General features: G+C 35.2%; 2 long non-coding RNA genes across 2 annotated transcripts; both read left to right on the top strand.

Moving 5' to 3' along the window:
• The first annotated feature begins 22,615 nt into the window (after positions 1-22,615).
• Positions 22,616-24,028, top strand: LOC119986236. The gene is made up of 4 exons (XR_005465212.1): positions 22,616-22,811; positions 22,928-22,997; positions 23,075-23,133; positions 23,774-24,028. It is a non-coding gene; the product is annotated as an uncharacterized LOC119986236 (long non-coding RNA).
• A 967-nt stretch (positions 24,029-24,995) lies between these two features.
• Positions 24,996-26,369, top strand: LOC119986258. Its single transcript, XR_005465213.1, has 4 exons — positions 24,996-25,151; positions 25,268-25,337; positions 25,415-25,473; positions 26,114-26,369. It is a non-coding gene; the product is annotated as an uncharacterized LOC119986258 (long non-coding RNA).
• The last annotated feature ends 394 nt before the right edge of the window (positions 26,370-26,763 follow it).

Here is a 26,763-nt window from a genome sequence, read left to right as displayed (position 1 = left end):
ACAATAAATATAGTATAATGGTCCACTTTGATGCTTTGGAATTGCTCAACTCTCTCCATACACGAGCTTTTCATGTTTTTTTGCAATTTGAATCATAACTTGGTCTATTGGCATATTTTTGTTTCCAAACGTTCTATGAAACTTGAACTAGCAATTTAGACTTCTAGAAACACTAAATAAAAGTACAAAGGTCCACTTTGGCGCTTTAGAATTGCTCAGTTCTCCCCATAGACAAGTTTTTCACCTTTTTGTGCAATATCAAACATAACTTTGTCTGTTGACATCGTTCCATTTCCAAACATTCTACGACACTTACACTAGCAAGTTAGACTTCTAAGAATAGTAAATAGAGTTCAAAGGTCCACTTTCATTCCTTGAAATTGCTCAACTCTCTCCATGGACGAGCTTTTCATGTTTTTGATCAATTTGAAACATAGCATGGTCCATTGGCATCTTTTAGTTTCCAAATGTTCTACGAAACATAATCTAGCAAGTTAGACTTCTAAGAAAACTAAATAGAGTACAAATCTCCTCTTTGATGATTTGGAATTTCTCAACTCTCTCCATGGATGAGCTTTTCACATTTTTGCACAATTTCAAACATAACTTGGTCTATTCGCATCTTTACCTTACGAAACATTGCACGAAAGCAAAACTAGCAAGTGTAACTTGAAAAACACTAAATAGAGTACGACGGTCCATTTTGCTGCTTTGAAATTGCTTGACTCTTTCCAAGATGAGCTTTTCACATTTTTGTGTAATTTCAAGCATTACTTGGTCTATTCGCATCTTTACCTTACGAAACATTGCATGAAAGCTAAACTATAAATTTACACTCCTAAGAACACTAAATAGAGTGTAACGACCCAATTTGATTCTTTGGAATTGCTCAACTCTCTTTATAGATAAGCTTATCATGTTTTTGAGCAATTTCAGACATAGCTTGGTCTATTCGCATCTTTACCTTACGAAACATTGCACGAAAGAAAAATTGTCAAGTTAGACTTCCAAGAAAACTACATAGAGTACAACGGTTCACTATGATGATTTGGAATTGCTCAATTCTCTCCATAGATGAGTTTTTCACGTTTTTGTGTAAATTTAAAACATAACTTGGTCTATTGGCATCTTTTTGTTTCCAAACGTTCTACGAAACTTAAAATGTCAAGTTAGACTTCTAAGAACACTAAATGGAGAACAACGGTCCACTTTCGTGCTTTAGAATTGCTCAACTCTATCCCTAGACGAGCTTTTCACTTTTTTTGCATTTTGAAACATAACTTGATCTATTGGCATCTTTTTGTTTCCAAACCCTCTACAAAACTTAAACTAGAAAGTTAAACTTGTAACATAAGTAAATAGAGTTCAACGGTCCACTTTGATGCTTTCGAATTGCTCAACTCTCTCCATAGACGAGCTTTTCAAGTTTTTATGCAATTTCAAACATAACTTGCTCTATTCGCATCTTTACCTTACGAAACGTTGCACGAAAGCTGAACTAGCAAGTTAGACTTCTAAGAACACTAAATAACGTAAAAAGGTCCACTTTGATGGTTTGGAATTGCTCAACTCTCTCCATAGACAAGCTTTTCACGTTTTTGAGCAATTTGAAAAATAACTTGGTCTACTGGCATTATTTTGATTCCAAATGTTCTACGAAACTTAAACTAGCAAGTTAGACTTCTAAGAAAACTAAATAGAGTACAACGGTCCACTTTGATGCTTTGGAAGTGCTCAACTCTCTTCATACACGAGCTTTTCACATTTTTTTACAATTTCAAACATAACTTGGTCAAGCTGCATCTTTACCTTGCGAAACGTTGCACGATAGCTAAATTTGCATGTTAGACTTCTAAGAACAGTAAATAGAGTAGAATGTTCGATTTTGATATTTTGGAATTGCTCAACTCTCTCCATAGACATGCTTTTAACGTTTTTGTGCAATTTAAAACGTAACTTGGTCTATTGGTGTCTTTTTATTTCTAAACGTTCTACGAAACTGAAACTTGAGAGTTAGACTTCTAAGAAAACTAAATAGAGTACAACGGTCAATTTTGATGCTTTCGAATTGCTCAAGTCTCCCCATAGAGGACCTTTTCACGTTTTTATGCAATTTCAAACATGACTTGGTCTATTCGCATCTTTAGCTTATGAAACGTTGCACAAAAGCTAAACTAGCAAGTTAGACTTCTCAGAAAACTAAATAGAGTACAACGTCAACTTTGGTGCTTTGGAATTTCTCAAGTCTCTCCATAGTCGAGCTTTTCACATTTTTTTACAATTTTAAACATAACTTGGTCTACTCACATCTTTACCTTACGAAACGTTGCACGAAAGGTAAACTAGCAAGTTAGACTTCTTGGAAAACTAAGTAGAGTATAATGGTCCACTTTGATAATTTGGAATTGCTCAACTCTCACCATAGACGAGCTTTTCATGTTTTTGTGCAATTTGAATCATAACTTAGTCTATTGTCATCTTTTTGTTTCCAAAAGTTCTACGAAACTTAAACTAGCAATTTAGATTTCGAAGAACACTAAATATAGTACAAAGGTCCACTTTGGTGCTTTAGCATTGCTCAATTCTCCCCACAGACAAGCTTTTCACCTTTTTATGCAATATCAAACATAACTTGGTCTGTTGACATTGTTTCATTTCCAAACATTCTACAACACTTAAACTAGCAAGTTAGACTTGTAAGAAAACAAAATAGAGCACAACAATCCACTTTGATGCTTTGGAATTGCTCAACTCTCTCCATAGACAAGCTTTTCACGTTTTTGTGCAATTTCAAACGTAACTTGGTCTTTTCGCATCTTTACCTTACAAAACGTTGCACGAAAGCTAAACTAGCAAGTAAGAATTCTAAGAAAACTAAATAGAGTGCAATGGTCCACTTTGATGCTTTCAAATTGCTCAATTCTCTCCATAGAAGAGCTTTTCACGTTTTTGAGCAATTTGAAGCATAACGTGGTCTATTGGCATCTTTTTGTCTCCAAACGTTCTACAAAACTTAAACTAGAAAGTTAGACTTCTAAGAACACTAAATAGTGTAGAACTATCCAATTTCATGCTTTGGAATTGCTCAACTGTCTCCAAAGAAGAGCTTTTCACGTTTTTACGTAATTTCAAACATAACTTAATCTATTGGCATATATTTTTCCAAACAATCTACGAAACTTAAACTAGTAAGTTATACTTCTAAGAAAGCTAAATAGAGTGGAACGATCAACTTTGATGCTTTGGAAGTGCTCAACTCTCTCCATAGACAAGCTTTTCACATTTTTGTGCAATTTCAAACATAACTTAGTCAAGCTGCATCTTTACCTTACGAAACGTTGCATGATAGCTAAATTAGCATGTTAGATTTCTAGGTACACTAAATAGACTACAGTGGTCGATTTTGATGTTTTGGAATTGCTCAACTCTGTCCATTGACGAGCTTTTGATATTTTTCTGCACTTTGAAACATAACTTGGTCTATTGGTGTCTTTTTTTCTAAGCGTTCTACGAAACTTAAACTTGAGAGTTAGACTTCTAAGAAAATTAAATAGAGTAGAACGGTCCACTTTGATGCTTTCGAATTGCTCAAGTATCTCCATAGACGAGCTTTGCACATTTTTGTGCAATTTCAAACATAACTTGGTCTATTCACATCTTTGACGTATGAAACATTGCACGAAAGCAAAAACTAGCAAGTGAGACTTCTAAGAACACTAAATAGAGTACAATGGTCCACTTTCATACTTTGGAATTGCTCAATTCTACCCAAAAACAAGCTTTTCAACTTTTTGTGCTATATCAAACATGACTTGGTCTATTGGCATCTTTTTGTTTCCAAACATTCCACGAAACTTAAACTAGCAAGTTAGATTTCTAAGAAAACTAAATAGAGTACAACGGTCCACTTTGATGCCATGGAATTGCTCAACTCTCTCCATAGGCGAGCTTTTCATGTTTTTGTACCATTTCAAAAGAACTTGGTCTATTCGCATCTTTACCTTACGAAATGTTGTATGAAAGCTAAACTAGCAAGTTAGACTTCTAAGGAAAATAAATAGAGTATAATAGTCCACTTTGATGCTTTGGAATTGCTTAACTTTTTCCATACTCGAGCTTTTTCACGTTTTTGTTTAATTTCAAACATTACTTGGTCTATTGAAATCTTTTTGTTTCCAAACGTTCTACGAAACTCAAACTGGCAAGTTAGACTTCTAAGAACACTAAATGGGGAACAACGGTTCACTTTTGGGCTTTGGAATGACTTTACTCTTTCCATAGGCAAGCTTTTCACGTTTTTTGCAATTTGAAACGTAACTCCATCTATTGGCATCTTTTCGTTTGCAAACCTTCCATGGAACTTAAACTAGAAAGTTAGACTTCTAAGAACACTAAATAGAATATAACGATCGAATTTGATGCTTTGGAATTGCTCATCTCTCTCCATAGAAGAGTTTTTCATGTTTTTATGCTATTTGAAACATAACTTCGTCGATTGGAATCTTTTTGCTTCCAAATGTTCTATGAAAATTAAAGTAGCAAGTTAGACTTCTAAGAGAACTAAATAGTTTACAACGGTCCACTTTGATGCTTTGGAATTGCTCAATTCTCTCCATAGACAAGCTTTTCGCGTTTTTTGCAATTTGAAACATAACTTGATCTATTAGCATATTTTTGTTTCCAAACCTTCTACGAAACTTAAACTAGAAAGTTAGACATGTAAGAAAAGTAAATAGAGTTCAACGGTCCACTTTGATGCTTTCGAATTGCTCAACTCTCTCCATAGACGAGCTTTTCAAGTTTTTGTGCAATTTCAAACATAACTTGGTCTATTTGCATCTTTACCTTATGAAATGTTGCGCGAAAGCTAAACTAGCAAGTTAGACTTCTAAGAACACTAAATAGAGTACAATGGTCCACTTTGATGGTTTGAAATTGCTCAACTCTCTCCATAGACAAGCTTTTCATGTGTTTGAGCAATTTGAAAAATAACTTGGTCTACTGGCATCTTTATGTTGCCAAACGTTCTACGAAAGCTAAATTTTCAAGCTAGACTATTAAGAAAACTAAATAGAGTACAATGGTCCACTTTGATGCTTTGGAAGTGCTCAACTCTCTCCATAGACGAGCTTTTCACATTTTTTTACAATTTCAAACATAACTTGGTCAAGCTGCATCTTTACCTTGCGAAACGTTGCACGATAGCAAAATTAGCGTGTTAGACTTCTAAGAACAGTAAATAGTATAGAACGGCCCATTTTGATGTTTTGGAATTACTCAACTCTCTTGATCGAGAAGCTTTTTACGTTTTTGTGCAATAAAAACATAACTTGGTCTATTGGTGCCTTTTTATTTCTAAACGTTCTACAAAACTTAAACTTGAGAGTTAGACTTCTATGAAAACTAAATAGAGTACAACGGTCAACTTTGATGCTTTCGAATTGCTCAAGTCTCTCCATAGTCGAGCTTTTCACATTCTTTTACAATTTCAAATGTAACTTGGTCTATTAGCATCTTTGCCTTACGAAACGTTGCACGAAAGGTAAACTAGTAAGTTAGACTTCTAAGAAAATTAAATAGAGTACAATGGTCCATTTTGATGATTTGGAATTGCTCAACTCTCTCCATAGACGAGCTTTTCATGTTTTGGTGCAATTCGATTCATAACTTGGTTTATTGGGATCTTTTTGTTTCCAAAAGTTCTGTGTAGCTTAAACTAGCAATTTAGACTTCTAAGAACACTAACTAGAGTACAAAGGTCAACTTTCATACTTTGGAATTGCTCAATTCTACCCATAAAGAAGCTTTTCTCCTTTTGTGCAATATCAAACATAGCTTGGTCTGTTGACATCGTTTCGTTTCCAAACATTCTACGACACATAAACTAGCAAGTCAGATTTCTAAGAAAACTAAATAAAGTACAACGGCCCACTTTGATCCTTTGCAATTGCTCAACTCTCTCCATAGACCAGCTTTTCACATTTTTATGCAATTTCAAACATAACTTGGTCTATTAGCATCTTTATCTTACGAAACGTTGCATGATAGCTAAACTAGCAAGTTAGACTTCTAAGAAAACTAAATAGAGTACAACGGTCCACTTTGATGCTTTGGAATTGCTCAACTCTCTCCATAGACGAGCTTTTTCACGTTTTTGTTTAATTTGAAACGTTACTTGGTCTATTGGAATCTTTTTGTTTCGAAACGTTCTATGAAACTTAGAATAGCAAGTTAGACTTCTAAGAAAACAAAATAGAGTACAATGGTCTCCTTTGATGATTTGGAAGTCTCAACTCTCTCCATAGATGAGCTTCTCATTTTTTTATGCAATTTCAAACGTAACTTGGTCCATTGGCATCTTTTTGTCTCCAAACGTTCTACAAAACTTAAACTAGCAACTTAGACTTCTAAGAACGCTAAATAAAGTACAACGGTCAACTTTGATGCTTTGAAATTGTTCAACTCTCTCCATAGATGAACTTTTCATTTTTTGCATAATTTCAAACATAACCTGGTCTATTCGAATATTTACCTTACGAAACATTGCACGAAAGCAAAACTAGCAAGTTAGACTTCTAAGAAAACTAAAGAGAGTACAACGATCCACTTTGATGCTTTGGAATTGCTGAACTCTCTCCATAGTAGAGCTTTTTCACCTTTTTGTGTAATTTTAAACATAACTAGATTTATTCGCATCTTTACGTTATGAAACATTGCGCGAAAGGGAAACTAGAAAGTTAGACTTCTAAGAACATGAAATACAGTACAATGGTCCACTTTGATGCTTTGGAATTGCTCAATTCTCTCCATTGATGAGCTTTTCACGTTTTTGTGTAATTTGAAACATAACATGGTCTATTGGCATCTTTTTGTTTCCAAACGTTCTACAAAACTTAAATTGGCAAGTTAGACTTCTAAGAACACTAAATGCAGAACAACGGTCCACTTTGGTGCCTTGGAATTGCTCAACTCTCTCCGTAGACGAGCTTTTCACATTTTTTGTAATTTGAAACATAACTTGATCTATTGGCATCTCTTTGATTCCAAACCTTCTATGAAACTTAAACTAGCAAGCTAGAATTCTAAGAACAGTAAATGGAGTTCAATGGTCCAATTTGATGCTTTGGAATTACTCAATTCTCTCCATGGACGAGCTTTTCACGTTTTTGAGCAATTTGAAACATATCATGGTCTATTGGCATCTTTTTGTTTCCAAACGTTCTATGAAACTTAAACTCGCAAGTTAGAATTCTAAGAACACTAAATAGTGTAAAACTGTCCAATTTCATGCTTTGGAATTGCTCAACTGTCTCCAAAGAAGAGCTTTTCACATTTTTGCGTAATTTCAAACATAACTTGGTCCATTCGCATCTTTACCTTACAAAACGTTGCACGAAAGTAAAAATAGCAAGTGAGACTTCAAAAACACTAAATAGAGTACAACGGTCCACTTTGCTGGTTTGGAATAGCTCAACTCTCTCCATAGACGAGCATTTCATGTTTTTGTGTAATTTCAATCGTAACTTGGTCTATTCGCATCTTTACCTTACGAAACATTGCACGAAAGCTAAACTAGAAAGTTCGAATACTAAGAACACCAAATAGAGTGCAACGGCCCAATTTGATTCTTTGGAATTGCTCAACGCTCTCCTTAGATGAACTTTTCATGATTTTGAGCAATTTCAGACATAGCTTGGTCTATTCACATCTTTACCTTATGAAATGTTGCACGAAAGCTACATTGTCAAGTTGGACTTCTCTACACAGACGAGCTTTTCACGTTTTTGTGCAAATTTAAAACATAACTTGGTCTATTGGCATGTTTTTGCTTCCAAACGTTCTATGAAACTTAAAATGGCAAGTTAGACTTATAAGAACACTAAATGGAGAACAACAGTTCACTTTCGTACTTTCATACTTTGGAATTGCTCAATTCTACCCATAAACAAGCTTTTCTCCTTTTGTGCAATATCAAACATAACTTGGTCTGTTGACATCGTTTCGTTTCCAAACATTCTACGTCACATAAACTAGCAAGTTAGATTTCTAAGAAAACTAAATAGAGTACAACGGCCCACTTTGATCCTTTGCAATTGCTCAACTCTCTCCATAGACGAGCTTTTCACATTTTCATGCAATTTCAAACATAACTTGGTCTATTAGCATCTTTATCTTACGAAACGTTGCATCCTAGCTAAACTAGCAAGTTAGACTTCTAAGAAAACTAAATAGAGTACAACGGTCCACTTTGATGCTTTGGAATTGCTCAACTCTCTCCATAGTCGAGCTTTTTCACGTTTTTGTTTAATTTGAAACATTACTTGGTCTATAGGAATCTTCTTGTTTCGAAACATTCTATGAAACTTAGAATAGCTAGTTAGACTTCTAAGAAAACAAAATAGAGTACAATGGTCTCCTTTGATGATTTGGAAGTGCTCAACTCTCTACATAGATGAGCTTCTCATTTTTTTATGCAATTTCAAACATAACTTGGTCCATTGGCATCTTTTTGTCTCCAAACGTTCTACAAAACTTGAACTAGCAACTTAGACTTCTAAGAACACTAAATAGAGTACAACGGTCAACTTTGATGCTTTGGAATTGTTCAACTCTCTCCATAGATGAACTTTTCATTTTTTTGCATAATTTCAAACATAACCTGGTCTATTCGAATATTTACCTTACGAAACATTGCACGAAAGCAAAACTAGCAAGTTAGACTTCTAAGAAAACTAAATAGAGTACAACGGTCCACTTTGATGCTTTGGAATAGCTCAACTCTCTCCATAGACGGGCCTTTCACGTTTTTGTGTAATTTCAAGCGTAACTTGGTCTATTCGCATCTTTACCTTACGAAACATTGCACGAAAGCTAAACTCGAAAGTTCGTATTCTAAGAACACCAAATAGAGTGCAACGGCCCAATTTGATTCTTTGGAATTGCTCAACGCTCTCCTTAGATGAACTTTTCATGATTTTCAGCAATTTCAGAGATAGCTTGGTCTATTCACATCTTTACCTTATGAAATGTTGCACGAAAGCTATATTGTCAAGTTGGACTTCTCACCATAGACGAGCTTTTCACGTTTTTGTGTAAATTTAAAACATAACTTGGTCCATTGGCATGTTTTTGCTTCCAAACGTTCTATGAAACTTAAAATGGCAAGTTAGACTTATAAGAACACTAAATGGAGAACAACAGTTCACTTTCGTGCTCCGGAATTGCTAAGTCTCTCCATAGACGAGCTTTTCACATTTTTTGCAATTTGAAACATAACTTGATCTATTGGCATCTTTTTGTTTCCAAACTTTCTACGAAACTTAAACTAGCAAGTTAGACTTATTAGAAAACTAAATAGACTACAACGGTCCATTTTGATGCTTTGGAATTGCTCAAATCTCTCCATAAACAAGCTTTTCACGTTTTTGTGCAATTTCAAACATAACTTGGTCTATTCGCATCTTTACCTTTTGAAATGTTGCACGAAAGCTAAACTAGCAAGTTGGATTTCTAAGAACACTAAATAAAGTACAACGGTCTACTTTGATGCTTTGGAATTGCTCAACTCTCTCTATAGACGAGCTTTTCATGTTTTTCTGCAATTTCAAACATAACTTGTCACGCCCTTCTCTCCTAAGGTATACTGAAGTGTACCTATACCCATAGGGATGTGACCGGTGTCCCATGAACCTAATCTCAAACCAATAATAAAACCCAATAAACTTATATAATAATAACTCTTACAGTGTGACATGGAAGTAGTATTGAATCCAAAATACTATATATCCAACCACCAAAACCAACCCGAGTAACATATACAACTACGGAACAGTAAAACATATCTACCCGACGCAAAACTGAGTAATATAAGTAACATATGCTAAGTACTAAACCAAAAGTTTCCACGCCCGTTAAAGAGTCAACTCGAGGCTACACACCAGCTCATGTGTCCCGCTGCTGGTCGTGGTCATCTATATCCAACTCACTTGAAAGGGAAATAAGAGGAGGGGTGAGCCAAAAAACTCAGGAGGGCGTAGAAAAGGAACACGGATATCCAACATAAAGAAATCTAAGAATATGATGCAGAATATACAGTACAATAAATACACAACTATCAATAATCTAATCAAGTAATATGGTAGCCGATAAGGCTATACAACACTATCACCGCAAACCCCAGTCTTTAGTAATCAATAATCCTTACACCATAATCCATAATCCGTGATCCACAATCCATAATCCACCCCTGCACCCACCCTAACTTGGTCTATTGGCATCTTATTATTTCCAAACGTTCTACGAAACTAAAACTAGCAAGTTAGACTTCTAAGAAAACAAAATAGAGTACAATGATCCACTTTGATACTTTGGAATTGCTGAACTCTCTCCATAGATGAGCTTTTCACGTTTTTAGGTAATTTCAAACATAACTTGGTCTATTCGCATCTTTACCTTATGAAATGTTATACGAAAGCTAAACTAGCAAGTTAGACTTCTAAGAACACTAAATAGAGTACAACGATTCACTTTGACGCTTTGAAATTGCTCAACTCTCTCCATAGAATAGCTTTTCATCTTTTTCTACAACTTCAAACATAACTTAATATGTTCACATCTTTACCTTACGAAATGTTGCACGAAAGCTAAACTAGCAAGTTATACTTCTAAGAATACTAAATAGAATACAAAGGTCCACTTTGATGCTTTAGAAATTGCTCAACTCTCTCCGTATATGAGCTTTTCACATTTTCATGCAATTTGAAACATAACTTTGCCTATTGGCAAACTAGGAAGTTAGACTTCTAAGAATAGTAAATAGAGTACAACGGTCCAATTTGATGCTTTGAAATTGTTCAACTCTCTCCATATACGAACTTTTCACGTTTTTTAGCAATTTGACACTTAACTTGGTCTATTGGCATCTTTTTGTTTCCAAACACTCTACGAAACTTAATCTAGCACGTTATACTTCTAAGAAAACTAAATTGAGTACAACGGTCCACTTTGATACTTTAGAATTGTTCAACTCTCTTCAAAGAATAACTTTTCATGTTTTTGTGCAATTTCAAACATAACTTGGTTTATTCGCATCTTTACCTTACCAAACGTTGCATGAAAGTTAAACTAGAAATTTTCACTTCTAAAAACACTAAATAGAGTACAGCAGTTCACTTTGATGCTTTCGAACTGCTCAACTCTCTCCATAGACGAGTTTTTCACATTTTTAAGCAATTTCAAAAATTACTTGGTCTATTGGCATCTTTTTGTTTCCAAACATTCTACAAAACTTAAACTGGCAAGCTAGACTTGTAAGAACACTAAATGGAGAACAATGGTCCACTATGGTGCTTTGAAATTGCTCAACTCTCTCCATAGACTAGCTTTTCACATTTTTTGCAATTTGAAACATAACTCCATCTATTGACATCTTTTGGTTTTCAAACATTCTACGAAACTTAAACTAGCAAGTTAGACTTCTAAGAATAATAATAGAGTTCAATGGTCCACTTTGATGCTTTGGAATTGCTGAACTCTCTCCATAGACGAGCTTTTCACATTTTCATGCAATTTCAAACATAACTTGGTCTATTAGCATCTTTATCTTACGAAACGTTGCATCCTAGCTAAACTAGCAAGTTAGACTTCTAAGAAAACTAAATAGAGTACAACGGTCCACTTTGATGCTTTGGAATTGCTCAACTCTCTCCATAGTCGAGCTTTTTCACGTTTTTGTTTAATTTGAAACATTACTTGGTCTATAGGAATCTTCTTGTTTCGAAACATTCTATGAAACTTAGAATAGCTAGTTAGACTTCTAAGAAAACAAAATAGAGTACAATGGTCTCCTTTGATGATTTGGAAGTGCTCAACTCTCTACATAGATGAGCTTCTCATTTTTTTATGCAATTTCAAACATAACTTGGTCCATTGGCATCTTTTTGTCTCCAAACGTTCTACAAAACTTGAACTAGCAACTTAGACTTCTAAGAACACTAAATAGAGTACAACGGTCAACTTTGATGCTTTGGAATTGTTCAACTCTCTCCATAGATGAACTTTTCATTTTTTTGCATAATTTCAAACATAACCTGGTCTATTCGAATATTTACCTTACGAAACATTGCACGAAAGCAAAACTAGCAAGTTAGACTTCTAAGAAAACTAAATAGAGTACAACGGTCCACTTTGATGCTTTGGAATAGCTCAACTCTCTCCATAGACGGGCCTTTCACGTTTTTGTGTAATTTCAAGCGTAACTTGGTCTATTCGCATCTTTACCTTACGAAACATTGCACGAAAGCTAAACTCGAAAGTTCGTATTCTAAGAACACCAAATAGAGTGCAACGGCCCAATTTGATTCTTTGGAATTGCTCAACGCTCTCCTTAGATGAACTTTTCATGATTTTCAGCAATTTCAGAGATAGCTTGGTCTATTCACATCTTTACCTTATGAAATGTTGCACGAAAGCTATATTGTCAAGTTGGACTTCTCACCATAGACGAGCTTTTCACGTTTTTGTGTAAATTTAAAACATAACTTGGTCCATTGGCATGTTTTTGCTTCCAAACGTTCTATGAAACTTAAAATGGCAAGTTAGACTTATAAGAACACTAAATGGAGAACAACAGTTCACTTTCGTGCTCCGGAATTGCTAAGTCTCTCCATAGACGAGCTTTTCACATTTTTTGCAATTTGAAACATAACTTGATCTATTGGCATCTTTTTGTTTCCAAACTTTCTACGAAACTTAAACTAGCAAGTTAGACTTATTAGAAAACTAAATAGACTACAACGGTCCATTTTGATGCTTTGGAATTGCTCAAATCTCTCCATAAACAAGCTTTTCACGTTTTTGTGCAATTTCAAACATAACTTGGTCTATTCGCATCTTTACCTTTTGAAATGTTGCACGAAAGCTAAACTAGCAAGTTGGATTTCTAAGAACACTAAATAAAGTACAACGGTCTACTTTGATGCTTTGGAATTGCTCAACTCTCTCTATAGACGAGCTTTTCATGTTTTTCTGCAATTTCAAACATAACTTGTCACGCCCTTCTCTCCTAAGGTATACTGAAGTGTACCTATACCCATAGGGATGTGACCGGTGTCCCATGAACCTAATCTCAAACCAATAATAAAACCCAATAAACTTATATAATAATAACTCTTACAGTGTGACATGGAAGTAGTATTGAATCCAAAATACTATATATCCAACCACCAAAACCAACCCGAGTAACATATACAACTACGGAATAGTAAAACATATCTACCCGACGCAAAACTGAGTAATATAAGTAACATATGCTAAGTACTAAACCAAAAGTTTCCACGCCCGTTAAAGAGTCAACTCGAGGCTACACACCAGCTCATGTGTCCCGCTGCTGGTCGTGGTCATCTATATCCAACTCACTTGAAAGGGAAATAAGAGGAGGGGTGAGCCAAAAAACTTAGGAGGGCGTAGAAAAGGAACACGGATATCCAACATAAAGAAATCTAAGAATATGATGCAGAATATACAGTACAATAAATACACAACTATCAATAATCTAATCAAGTAATATGGTAGCCGATAAGGCTATACAACACTATCACCGCAAACCCCAGTCTTTAGTAATCAATAATCCTTACACCATAATCCATAATCCGTGATCCACAATCCATAATCCACCCCTGCACCCACCCTAACTTGGTCTATTGGCATCTTATTATTTCCAAACGTTCTACGAAACTAAAACTAGCAAGTTAGACTTCTAAGAAAACTAAATAGAGTACAATGATCCACTTTGATACTTTGGAATTGCTGAACTCTCTCCATAGATGAGCTTTTCACGTTTTTAGGTAATTTCAAACATAACTTGGTCTATTCGCATCTTTACCTTATGAAATGTTATACGAAAGCTAAACTAGCAAGTTAGACTTCTAAGAACACTAAATAGAGTACAACGATTCACTTTGACGCTTTGAAATTGCTCAACTCTCTCCATAGAATAGCTTTTCATCTTTTTCTACAACTTCAAACATAACTTAATATGTTCACATCTTTACCTTACGAAATGTTGCACGAAAGCTAAACTAGCAAGTTATACTTCTAAGAATACTAAATAGAATACAAAGGTCCACTTTGATGCTTTAGAAATTGCTCAACTCTCTCCGTATATGAGCTTTTCACATTTTCATGCAATTTGAAACATAACTTTGCCTATTGGCAAACTAGGAAGTTAGACTTCTAAGAATAGTAAATAGAGTACAACGGTCCAATTTGATGCTTTGAAATTGTTCAACTCTCTCCATATACGAACTTTTCACGTTTTTTAGCAATTTGACACTTAACTTGGTCTATTGGCATCTTTTTGTTTCCAAACACTCTACGAAACTTAATCTAGCACGTTATACTTCTAAGAAAACTAAATTGAGTACAACGGTCCACTTTGATACTTTAGAATTGTTCAACTCTCTTCAAAGAATAACTTTTCATGTTTTTGTGCAATTTCAAACATAACTTGGTTTATTCGCATCTTTACCTTACCAAACGTTGCATGAAAGTTAAACTAGAAATTTTCACTTCTAAAAACACTAAATAGAGTACAGCAGTTCACTTTGATGCTTTCGAACTGCTCAACTCTCTCCATAGACGAGTTTTTCACATTTTTAAGCAATTTCAAAAATTACTTGGTCTATTGGCATCTTTTTGTTTCCAAACATTCTACAAAACTTAAACTGGCAAGCTAGACTTGTAAGAACACTAAATGGAGAACAATGGTCCACTATGGTGCTTTGAAATTGCTCAACTCTCTCCATAGACTAGCTTTTCACATTTTTTGCAATTTGAAACATAACTCCATCTATTGACATCTTTTGGTTTTCAAACATTCTACGAAACTTAAACTAGCAAGTTAGACTTCTAAGAATAATAATAGAGTTCAATGGTCCACTTTGATGCTTTGGAATTGCTGAACTCTCTCCATAGATGAGTTTTGCACGTTTTTGTGCAATTTCAAACATAACTTGGTCTATTCGCATCTTTACCTTACAAAACGTTGCACGAAAGCTAAACTAGCAAGTTAAAATTCTAAGAACACTAAAGAGAGTACAATGGTCCAAAAACAAGCTTTTCACGTTTTTGTGCAATTTGAAACAAAACATGGTCTTTTGACATCTTTTTGTTTATAAACGTTCTACGAAACTCAAACTGGCAAGCCAGACTTGTAAGATACTAAATGGAGAACAATGGTCCACTACGGTGCTTTGGAATTTCTCACCTCTCTACATAGACGAGCTTTTCACGTTTTTTACAATTTGAAACATAACTTGATTTATTGGTATCTTTTTGTTTCCAAACGTTCTACTAAACTTAAACTAGCAAGTTAGACTTCTATGAAAACTAAATAGAGTACGACGGTCCAATTTGATGCTTTGGAACTTTTCAACCCTCTCTATAGACTAGCTTTTCATGTTTTTACGTAATTTCAAATATAACTTGGTCTATTCGCATCTTTACCATACGAAACGTTGCACGAAAGGTAAGCTAGCAAGTTAGACTTCCAAGAACACTAAATACAGTACAATGTTCAATACAGTGCAACGTTCCACTTTGATGCTTTGGAATTACTCAACTCTCTCTGTAGACGAGCTTTTAATGTTTTTGTGCAATTTGAAACATAACTTGGTCTACTGACATCTTTTTATTTGCAATCGATCTACAAAACTAAACTAGCATGTTAGATTTCGAAGAACACTAAATAGAATAAACGTTCTTGTAACATCCCGATCTTTTAATTTGTTTTAATTAGCATTTAGTATGGATTAATTAGAGGAAACAAAAGAAAGGGCTTATTAGGGACAACAATTTTAGTGGTGGCTAATGGGTAATTGAAGTGGTATGGGATTTACGTGAGGAAAGGAAAAACAAAAAGGTCAAATGGATAAAGCAAAGACCACCGCCTCTCCTCTTTGTATTTATAGCAAGAAGTAAAACAAAATGGGAAAAAATAAAGAAAAGAATATGACTTTCTTCTCCTTATTTCGGTGATGGACGAGAAACGGAGAGAGATGAGTGGGTACGAGAGAGTTGAATTGAAGAGTTCTGGCAAAGATTCTTCTCAAGAAATTAACCCATATCTACTATAGAAGGTTTAACCCAGGTGAGGGCCACGAATTGTGTATACGTCGGGAAGGAATCTAGTGGAGCTAAGCGAGGTTCGACTTAATGTGAGTGATACTTAAATTCTTATTTTTCACTGAATGAAAGTTCATGGCTATTATTTAGTATTTGAGCATTTTATGGAGTGATTTAATATGAAATGTTTTGGCCTATGTGACATTTATATTCAAGTATGGCATTTTATGACGGAGAGAGTATGGATTACAGAGTTCTTTGGGACCGCATTTATTGTACACATAGCCTTTGGGGCGTGCAGTGAGTGTTTATGTTGTCTATGCGCGTATGATGAGATTTATGAAATTATACTTGCTCTGGTTTCTGATCTGTCAACCCAGATGCATGAGATTGATATGAGTTGTCCATGGTCGAGAGATGGTATTTTGATATATAGTGTATGTTGAAATACTTGAGATTTCAAACAATTCTTTATATTGTGAATGTGATATATTTGATATCATGGTTTCATTGGAGTCTGTAGTTTTATAGGTTTTCACTACGTGTTGCCTAAGCATGGTTTCTATGTTTGAAAATCAAAATGACAACACTATAACATATTTCAGATGCTATACTTATTTATCTCAAATTTCATATCTGTTTTTAAATTGTATCTCTCAATGGGTTAGCGAGCTCAGGTTTCTATGTTTTAAAATATATTTTCAGATGGTTAACAATTGAGAGTATTCCACCCTTCTAGGAGTCAAGGAGCACCGCTTGTCGAGCTGTCCATGTTGGAAACGTGCAACGCAGCGGAAGCGTATAAGGACCTCATAGAAATAAACGATAGCTAGACAAGTTTCAAAAATTTCTTATCAAATACTAATCACCATAGCGCAAACCATAGATCAATTAATTGCAAGAAAATTATATACCTTGAGAGCTCTCTGATTTGATCTCTAATAATCACGAACGAATGATGGAGTCAGCGAGTTTGATACTAAGCTCAAACCTGCGGATCTTCCACCATATGCACCAATTCCCAAACTTGGATTGAGAGGTTGGTCTCTTTTCTCCAAGAACCGGAAGAACACAAACCAAAACTAGTGGAAACGATTAGAGAGTATAGAGGCCAACTGGTGTCTCAAAACTTGTGTTAACAAAACACACACTATGTGTGTATTTATAGGGTTTGGCCACACCTAGGGTTTTCTCCCTAGGTGGGTCAACCCCTAAGCCTCTCTCTCTCCTAATTCCGGTCCGTTTTGGTTTTCCTGTATCTTCTAGTATTGGGCTTCTGGGCTACAGTGGGGACCAACTAGGAAAAATAAAACATGGGCTTCCTATGAATTTATTTATCAGCCCAAACCCATGGATATAATTATAATTCATAAATTATAATATATTCCACTAAAATATTATAATTGCACTCCCCGTTATATCTCAAATTAAATCTGAGCCTTTCGTTATACTTGTTCATAAATTCCTCACGTTAAGTTACAGATACCCGTCAATTAAATATGCCACTGACATATAATATTTAGTTGACATCTTTAAATATTTCCTTGATCTCACCGCTTAACTTATTTGAATGTGTCGGATTAATTAAAATCCACCTGCAGGGTTTTGACACAATCTCAAATCCTATAAGCATTCTCAAGAGGGTATCATCAATTCATAATTGGACGTGAATTTTATTAACAGATTATTTTCCATCGTACAATTAATGCGGTGACCCAACTCACTTGGTGTTTGTTGGCCTGTATAAAAAGACCTCACCCTTTAGTAAATCAAAGTCCCATACATTAAATGCACATGTACTAATAATCTTTAATAAATTAAGGATATGAACAATTCTATAACTTCTGTGTGAGTGTACAATTTTTCATATAGTCAAACTGGGAAAATTGACTCACACGTAGTCCTGATCAATATACTCCAAGTGTACTGGTATAGTAAGTTCAAGCTTTGCCACTCTCCGTAACCAAGATAGGTATACTGAAATACTATACCACAGCCAAGCCGACGGTTTGTCCAATTTCGTCTTAGCTGTGATCGCTTACTTATATTCGATAGGAACTTATGAATTGATCGTCCGTGTGCAAGCTTAGACTCTACACACCAATTCATATACCATACAAAATAAAAGACACCGATACCAATATGTCTTTTCTCATTTCAAATGCTAAATATATTTTATTCAAATAAATAAATCGAGTTTGAATATTACATAAAATAATGGCCTTTAGCATACTATTCCTATCAGTCCACATGGAGCCAATAGGATATTTGTAGGGTATTTGTAATGTACTTGTACATTTGTAAATTATGATTTAGTTAGCAAAGTATGGAAATCCGGTGGTAGGTGTCACAGTTTCACTTTGATGCTATGGAATTGCTCAACTCTCTCCATAGAAAAGCATTTCATGGTTTTTTACAATTTCAAACATATCTTGGTCCATTCGCATATTTACCTTACGAAATGTTGCACAAAAGAAACTAGCAAGTTAGACATCTAAGAGCAATAAATAGAGTACAACGGTCCACTTTGCTGCTTTGGAATTGTTCAACTCTCTCCATAGATGAGGATTTCACGTTTTTGTGCCATTTCAACATAACTTGGTCTATTCACATCTTTACCTTACGAAAATTGCATGAAAACTAAACTTGCAAGTGAGACTTCCAAGAATACTAAATAGAGTACAACGGTCCACTATGGTGCTTTGGAATTGCTCAACTCTTTCCATAGACAAGCTTTTCACATTTTTGTGTGATTTCAAGCATAACTTGGTCTATTCGCATCTTTACCTTATGAAACATTTGCACAAAAGCTAAACTAGAAAGTTAGACTTCTAAGAACACTAAATAGAGTACAATGGTCCAATTTGATTCTTTGGAAATGCTCAACTCTCTCTATAGATTAGTTTTTCATCTTTTTGAGCAATTTCAGACATAACTTGGTCTATTCATATCTTTACCTTACGAAACGTTGCACAAAAGCTAAATTGTCAAGTTATACTTCTAAGAACACTAAATAGAGTAAAATGGTTCCATTTGATGATTGGAATTGCTCAAGTCTCTCCATAGAAGAGCTTTTCACGTTTTTATGCAATTTGAAACATAACTTGGTCGATTGGCGTCTTTTTGTTTACAAACGTTCTATGAAACTTATAATAGCAAGTTAGATTTCTAAGAAAAGAAAATAGTGTACAACAGTCTACTTTGATACTTTGTAAGTGCTCAACTCTCTCCATAAACGGGCTTCTTATGTTTTTGTGCAATTTCAAACATAACTTGGTCCATTGACATCTTTTTTTTTCCAAACGTTCTACGAAACTTAAACTAGCCACTTAGACTTCTCAGAACACTTAATTAAGTACAACGGTCAACTTTGATAATTTGAAATTGCTCAACTCTCTCCATAGATGAATTTTTCCCTATTCTGTGTAATATCAAACATAACTTGGTCTATTGGCATCTTTTTGTTTCCAAACGCTCTAAGAAACTTAAACTAGCAAGTTAGACTTATAAGAAAACTAAATAGAGTACAATTGTCCACTTTGATGCTCTGGAATTGCTCAACTCTCTCCATAGTTGAGCTTTTCATGTTTTTGTGCAATTTCAAACGTAACTTGGTCTATTCGAATCTTTACCTTATGAAACGTTGCACAAAAGCAAAACTAGCAAGTTAGACTTCTAAGAAAACTAACTAGAGCACAACGGTCCACTTTGATGCTTTGGAATTGCTCAACTCTCTCCATAGTCGAGCTTTTTCACATTTTTATGTAATTTCAAACATAACTTGGTCTATTCACACCTTTACCTTACGAAACATTGCACGAAAGGTAAACTAGAAAGTTACACTTCTAAGAACATGAACTGCAGTACAATGGTCCACTTTGATGCTTTGGAATTGCTCAATCTCTCCATAGACGAGCTTTTCACGTTTTTGTGCAATTTGAAACATAACATGGTCTATTCGCATCTTTTTGTTTCCAAACATTCTATGAAACTTAAAATTCCAAGTTAGACTTCTAAGAACACTAAATGGAGAACAACCATCCACTTTTGTGGTTTGGAATTGCTCAAGTCTCTCCATAGTCGAGCTTTTCACAATTTTTTACAATTTTAAACATACTTTGGTCTATTCGCATATTTACCTTACGAAACGTTGCACGAAAGGTAAACTAGCAAGTTAGACTTCTAGGAAAACTAAATAGAGTACAATGGTCCACCTTGATGCTTTGAAATTGCTCAACGCTCTCCATACACGAGCATTTCATGTTTTTGTGGAATTTGAATCATAACTTGGTCTATTGGCATCTTTTTGTTTCCAAACGTTCTATGAAACTTAAACTAGCAATTTAGACTTCTAAGAACACTAAATGGAGAACAACGGTCCACTTTTGTGCTTTGGAATTTGTCAACACTCTCCATAGACGATCTTTTCATGTGTTTTGCAATTTGAAACATAACTTGATCTATTGACATCTTTTTGTTTCCAAACCTTCTACGAAACTTAAACTAGAAAGTTAGACTTGTAAGAAGAGTAAACAGAGTTCAATGGTCCACTTTGATGCTTTCGAATTGCTCAACTCTCTCCATAGATGAGCTTTTCATGTTTTTGAGCAATTTGAAACATAACTTGGTCTATTGGCATCTTTTTGTTTCCAAACGTTCTACGAAACTTAAACTAGCAACTTAAACTTCTAATAAAGCTAAATAGAGTACAGTTGTCCTCTTTGATGGTTTGGAATTCCTCAACTCTCTCCATAGATGAGCTTTTCACATTTTTGTGTAATTTCAAACATAACTTGGTCTATTCGAATCTTTACCTTAAGAAACCTTGCACGAAAGCAAAACTAGCAAGTGAGACTTCAAAAACACTAAATAGAGTACAACGGTCCACTTTGCCGCTTTGGAATTGCTAAACTCTCTCCATAACCGAGCTTTTCACGTTTTTGTGTAATTTCAAGCATAACTTGGTCTATTCACATCTTTACCTTACGAAACATTGCACGAAACCTAAACTAGAAAGTTACACTTCTAAGAACACTAAATAGAGTACAATGGCCCAATTTAATTCTTTGGAATTGCTCAACTCTCTCCATAGATGAGCTTTTCATGTTTTTGAGCAATTTCAGACATAGCTTGGTCTATTGTAAAGTTAGACTTCTAAGAAAATGAAATAGAGTACAACGGTCCACTTTCATGCTTTGGAACTGCTCAATTCTCTCCATAGACTAGCTTTCACATTTTTTAGCAAATTTAAAACGTAACTTGGTCTATTGGCATCTTTTCGTCTCCAAACGTTCTACGTAACTTAAAATGCCAAGTGAGACTTCTAAGAACACTAAATGGAGAACAACGGTCCACTTTCGTGCTTTGGAATTGCTAAACTCTCTCCATACACGAACTTTTCACATTTTTTGCAATTTGAAACATAACTCGATCTATTGGTATCTTTTTGTTTCCAAACCTTCTACGAAACTTAAACTAGAAAGTTAGACTTGTAAGAAAAGTAAATAGAGTTCAACGGTCCACTTTGATGCTTTCGAATTGCTCAACTCTCTTTATAGGCGAGCTTTTCACATTTTTGTGGAATTTCAAACATAACTTGGCCTTTTCACATCTTTACCTTATGAAACGTTGCATGAAAGCTAAACTAGCAAGTGAGACTTCTAAGTAAACTAAATAGAGCACAACGGTCAACTTTGATGCTTTGAAATTGCTCAACCCTTTCCATAGTGGAGCTTTTCACATTCTTTTACAATTTTAAACATAACTTAGTTTATTCGCATATTTACCTTACGAAACGTTGCATGAATAATAAACTAGCAAGTCAGGCTTCTAGGAAAACTAAATAGAGTACAATGGTCCACTTTGATGTTTTGGAATTGCTCAACTCTCTCCATACACGAGCTTTTCATGTTTTTGTGCAATTTGAATCATAACTTGGTTTATTGCCATCTTTTTGTTTCCAAACGTTCTATAAAACTTAAACTAGCAATTCAGACTTCTAATAACACTAAAAAAAAGTACAAAGGTCCCCTTTGGCGCTTTAGAATTGCTCAATTCTCCCCATAGACAAGCTTTTCACCTTTTTATGCAATATCAAACATATGTTGGTCTACTGACATTGTTTCGTTTCCAAACATTCTACGACACTTAAACTAGCAAGTTAGACTTCTAAGAACAGCAAATAGAGTTTAATGGTCCACTTTGATGCTTTGGAATTGCTCAACTCTCTTCATGGATGAGCTTTTCACGTTTTGAGCAATTTGAAACATAACATGGTCTATTGGTGTAATACCCCATTCCGAAAAACAATTGAGTTGATAAATAAAATAAGAAAAGAAAAATAATATAGGGATTTTATATGAAATAAAATAAAAATTTTTGGGTATAAATAAGTGTCTCAAGGACTGAATTGAATGTCAATAGAAACCTTATGGTCAAAAATACAAAAGAAGAAAGAAATGAGGAGTAAAAAAAAAAAAAAAAAAGAAGGCTGTCGGCAACCTTAAGAGACAAAAGAACAAAAAAAAAAAATAAAACAAAGAAGAAGTTTGTGAGAGTGAAGAACCATGAGAGAGAGGAAGTATGTGAAGAGAGAAGGTGATTTTTGAAGGAGATAAAGGAGAAAGAAGATTGAATCTAGAGTTTGGGACTTTCATAGGCTTGGATTCCAAGATTTCTTCAAGATTGAGGTAAGATTTTCATGGGTTTGAAACTAGGGTTTATGGGTTTGGTTTGATTTCGTGAAATTGGGGTTTTGGGTGTAAAAGCTTGATGATTAACTAAAGTTTATACATATTGTTGTTAGATTTGAGCTTAGTTTGAGATTTGGTGTTGGAGGAGAAGGGATTGAGCAAGGGTTTGAAGAATTGACTAAGGTAAGTGTTTTATTGTGAATGTATGTGTTGAAATTGATATTGTTGGAAGGAAAGTGATTGTAAATGTTATGAATTAGGTTATTTGAACTTGGAGAAGTGGTTGCTAGAGTTGTGGTGAGGCTTTTGCTCAAACGAGGTAGGGATTTTCTTAACCCTCAATTTCGAACACTTTTGGCTACCCGAATTGTGGTTAATTTCATTCGTTTCTGCCTTATTGTTCAAGGGGAAACAAACCTTGGATTGTGTGCTATTGTGAACTCAAGTTGCTATGTTGTGTGTTTAATGTTGAATGCATTACTCATGGACACTCGGTCATCTATCGAGTAGTCGATACTCTTGAGCATATGTTTTAATGAAATTGCGCGCAAATTGAATTTAGTTGCATAATATTAATGTGTGACATTGCATTGGTTGCATGGTAGAAATGGAGGATTGGATTATGGTATGTACGTCAACGTGTACTAGTGGTTCCGGTTAATTGGCTCTAGTGACACGGTTGATGATACTCGTATGAACATGCACTAGTGGTTCCGGTTAATTGGCTCTAGTGGCATGGCATGAAGTATTTGTGAGAGCATGTGCTAGTGGTTCCGGTTAATTGGCTCTAGCAACATGGCCCGGTTGGACGTACGGATTGCATTTTGTATGACGACATGGCATATTGTTGCATAGCTTTATTTTTTTTATAATATTCCGGCCTTATTACTTATTTTATACTCTTATTCGTTATCCCTACTAAGCCTCCTGCTCACCGTTTATTTTTTCCCCCTCCTCAGGTGATATAGGTACTAGCGCTAGTGCTCCGACTACGGATCAGCAGGGAGGAGCGTGACTCGGATGGCCTGGACTTGTGGTGGTTTGTTGTTTTATTTTGTGTGGTGTTGGTTAGTCTTTGGCTTAATGGTATATTAGGATATATACAAGTATGTAATGTGTGGGATAAATGAAGATTTTGGATGGTTAGGCTTGATGCCTTGGTATGTATGTGTGTATGATAATTTATGTTTGGGATGATATGGCCTGAGACCCTGGATATTTAGTTGGTGGTATGGGAACTATTGGTTTAAATTGTTATATGTTGTGCAGGAGGCATTCTCCGATATACGGGGAGGTGCTACCGGATTTTTGTTTAAATTTGTGTTGGTATTATGGTATTTGAGTCTTGGTATTTTAGGTGGCGGCACGTGGGTGCACACACGTGTTGCCAATAAGTCACGTTCCTGGGACGGGGCGTGACAATTCGTATCTTTTAGTTTCCAAACGTTCTACAAAACTTAAACTAGTAAGTTAGACTTCTAGGAAAACTAAATAGAGTACAATGGTCCACTTTGATGTTTTGGAATTGCTCAACTCTCTCCATACACGAGCTTTTCATGTTTTTGTGCAATTTGAATCATAACTTGGTTTATTGCCATCTTTTTGTTTCCAAACGTTCTATAAAACTTAAACTAGCAATTCAGACTTCTAATAACACTAAAAAAAAGTACAAAGGTCCCCTTTGGCGCTTTAGAATTGCTCAATTCTCCCCATAGACAAGCTTTTCACCTTTTTATGCAATATCAAACATATGTTGGTCTACTGACATTGTTTCGTTTCCAAACATTCTACGACACTTAAACTAGCAAGTTAGACTTCTAAGAACAGCAAATAGAGTTTAATGGTCCACTTTGATGCTTTGGAATTGCTCAACTCTCTTCATGGATGAGCTTTTCACGTTTTGAGCAATTTGAAACATAACATGGTCTATTGGTGTAATACCCCATTCCGAAAAACAATTGAGTTGATAAATAAAATAAGAAAAGAAAAATAATATAGGGATTTTATATGAAATAAAATAAAAATTGTTGGGTAGAAATAAGTGTCTCAAGGACTGAATTGAATGTCAATAGAAACCTTATGGTCAAAAATACAAAAGAAGAAAGAAATGAGGAGTAAAAAAAAAAAAAAAAAGAAGGCTGTCGGCAACCTTAAGAGACAAAAGAACAAAAAAATAAAATAAAACAAAGAAGAAGTTTGTGAGAGTGAAGAACCGTGAGAGAGAGGAAGTATGTGAAGAGACAAGGTGATTTTTGAAGGGGATAAAGGAGAAAGAAGATTGAATCTAGAGTTTGGGACTTTCATAGGCTTGGATTCCAAGATTTCTTCAAGATTGAGGTAAGATTTCCATCGGTTTGAAACTAGGGTTTATGGGTTTGGTTTGATTTCATGAAATTGGGGTTTTGGGTGTAATAGCTTGATGATTAACTAAAGTTTATACATATTGTTGTTAGATTTGAGCTTAGTTTGAGATTTGGTGTTGGAGGAGAAGGGATTGAGCAAGGGTTTGAAGAATTGACTAAGGTAAGTGTTTTATTGTGAATGTATTTGTTGAAATTGATATTGTTGGAAGGAAAGTGATTGTAAATGTTATGAATTAGGTTATTTGAACTTGGAGAAGTGGTTGCTAGAGTTGTGGTGAGGCTTTTGCTCAAACGAGGTAGGGATTTTCTTAACCCTCAATTTCGAACACTTTTGGCTACCCGAATTGTGGTTAATTTCATTCGTTTCTGCCTTTTTGTTCAAGGGGAAACAAACCTTGGATTGTGTGCTATTGTGAACTCAAGTTGCTATGTTGTGTGTTTAATGTTGAATGCATTACTCATGGACACTCGGTCATCTATCGAGTAGTCGATACTCTTGAGCATATGTTTTAATGAAATTGCGCGCAAATTGAATTTAGTTGCATAATATTAATGTGTGACATTGCATTGGTTGCATGGTAGAAATGGAGGATTGGATTATGGTATGTACGTCAACGTGTACTAGTGGTTCCGGTTAATTGGCTCTAGTGACACGGTTGATGATACTCGTATGAACATGCACTAGTGGTTCCGGTTAATTGGCTCTAGTGGCATGGCATGAAGTATTTGTGAGAGCATGTGCTAGTGGTTCCGGTTAATTGGCTCTAGCAACATGGCCCGGTTGGACGTACGGATTGCATTTTGTATGACGACATGGCATATTGTTGCATAGCTTTATTTTTTTTATAATATTCCGGCCTTATTACTTATTTTATACTCTTATTCGTTATCCCTACTAAGCCTCCTGCTCACCGTTTATTTTTTCCCCCTCCTCAGGTGATATAGGTACTAGCGCTAGTGCTCCGACTACGGATCAGCAGGGAGGAGCGTGACTCGGATGGCCTGGACTTGTGGTGGTTTGTTGTTTTATTTTGTGTGGTGTTGGTTAGTCTTTGGCTTAATGGTATATTAGGATATATACAAGTATGTAATGTGTGGGATAAATGAAGATTTTGGATGGTTAGGCTTGATGCCTTGGTATGTATGTGTGTATGATAATTTATGTTTGGGATGATATGGCCTGAGACCCTGGATATTTAGTTGGTGGTATGGGAATTATTGGTTTAAATTGTTATATGTTGTGCAGGAGGCATTCTCCGATATACGGGGAGGTGCTACCGGATTTTTGTTTAAATTTGTGTTGGTATTATGGTATTTGAGTCTTGGTATTTTAGGTGGCGGCACGTGGGTGCACACACGTGTTGCCAATAAGTCACGTTCCTGGGACGGGGCGTGACAATTCGTATCTTTTAGTTTCCAAACGTTCTACAAAACTTAAACTAGTAAGTTAGACTTCTAAGAAAACTAAATAGAGTACAACTGTCCTCTTTGATGCTGGAATGCCTTAACTCTCCCTATAGATGAACTTTTCACGTTTTTACGTAATTTCAAACATAATTTGGTCTATTCACATCTTTACTTTACGA

Source organism: Tripterygium wilfordii, chromosome 19 (genome assembly GCF_013401445.1).
Source record: "Tripterygium wilfordii isolate XIE 37 chromosome 19, ASM1340144v1, whole genome shotgun sequence".
Lineage (NCBI taxonomy): Eukaryota > Viridiplantae > Streptophyta > Magnoliopsida > Celastrales > Celastraceae > Tripterygium > Tripterygium wilfordii.
The sequence above is the reverse complement of the archived record's forward strand: the minus strand, read 5'-3'. Positions and strand labels throughout refer to the sequence as shown.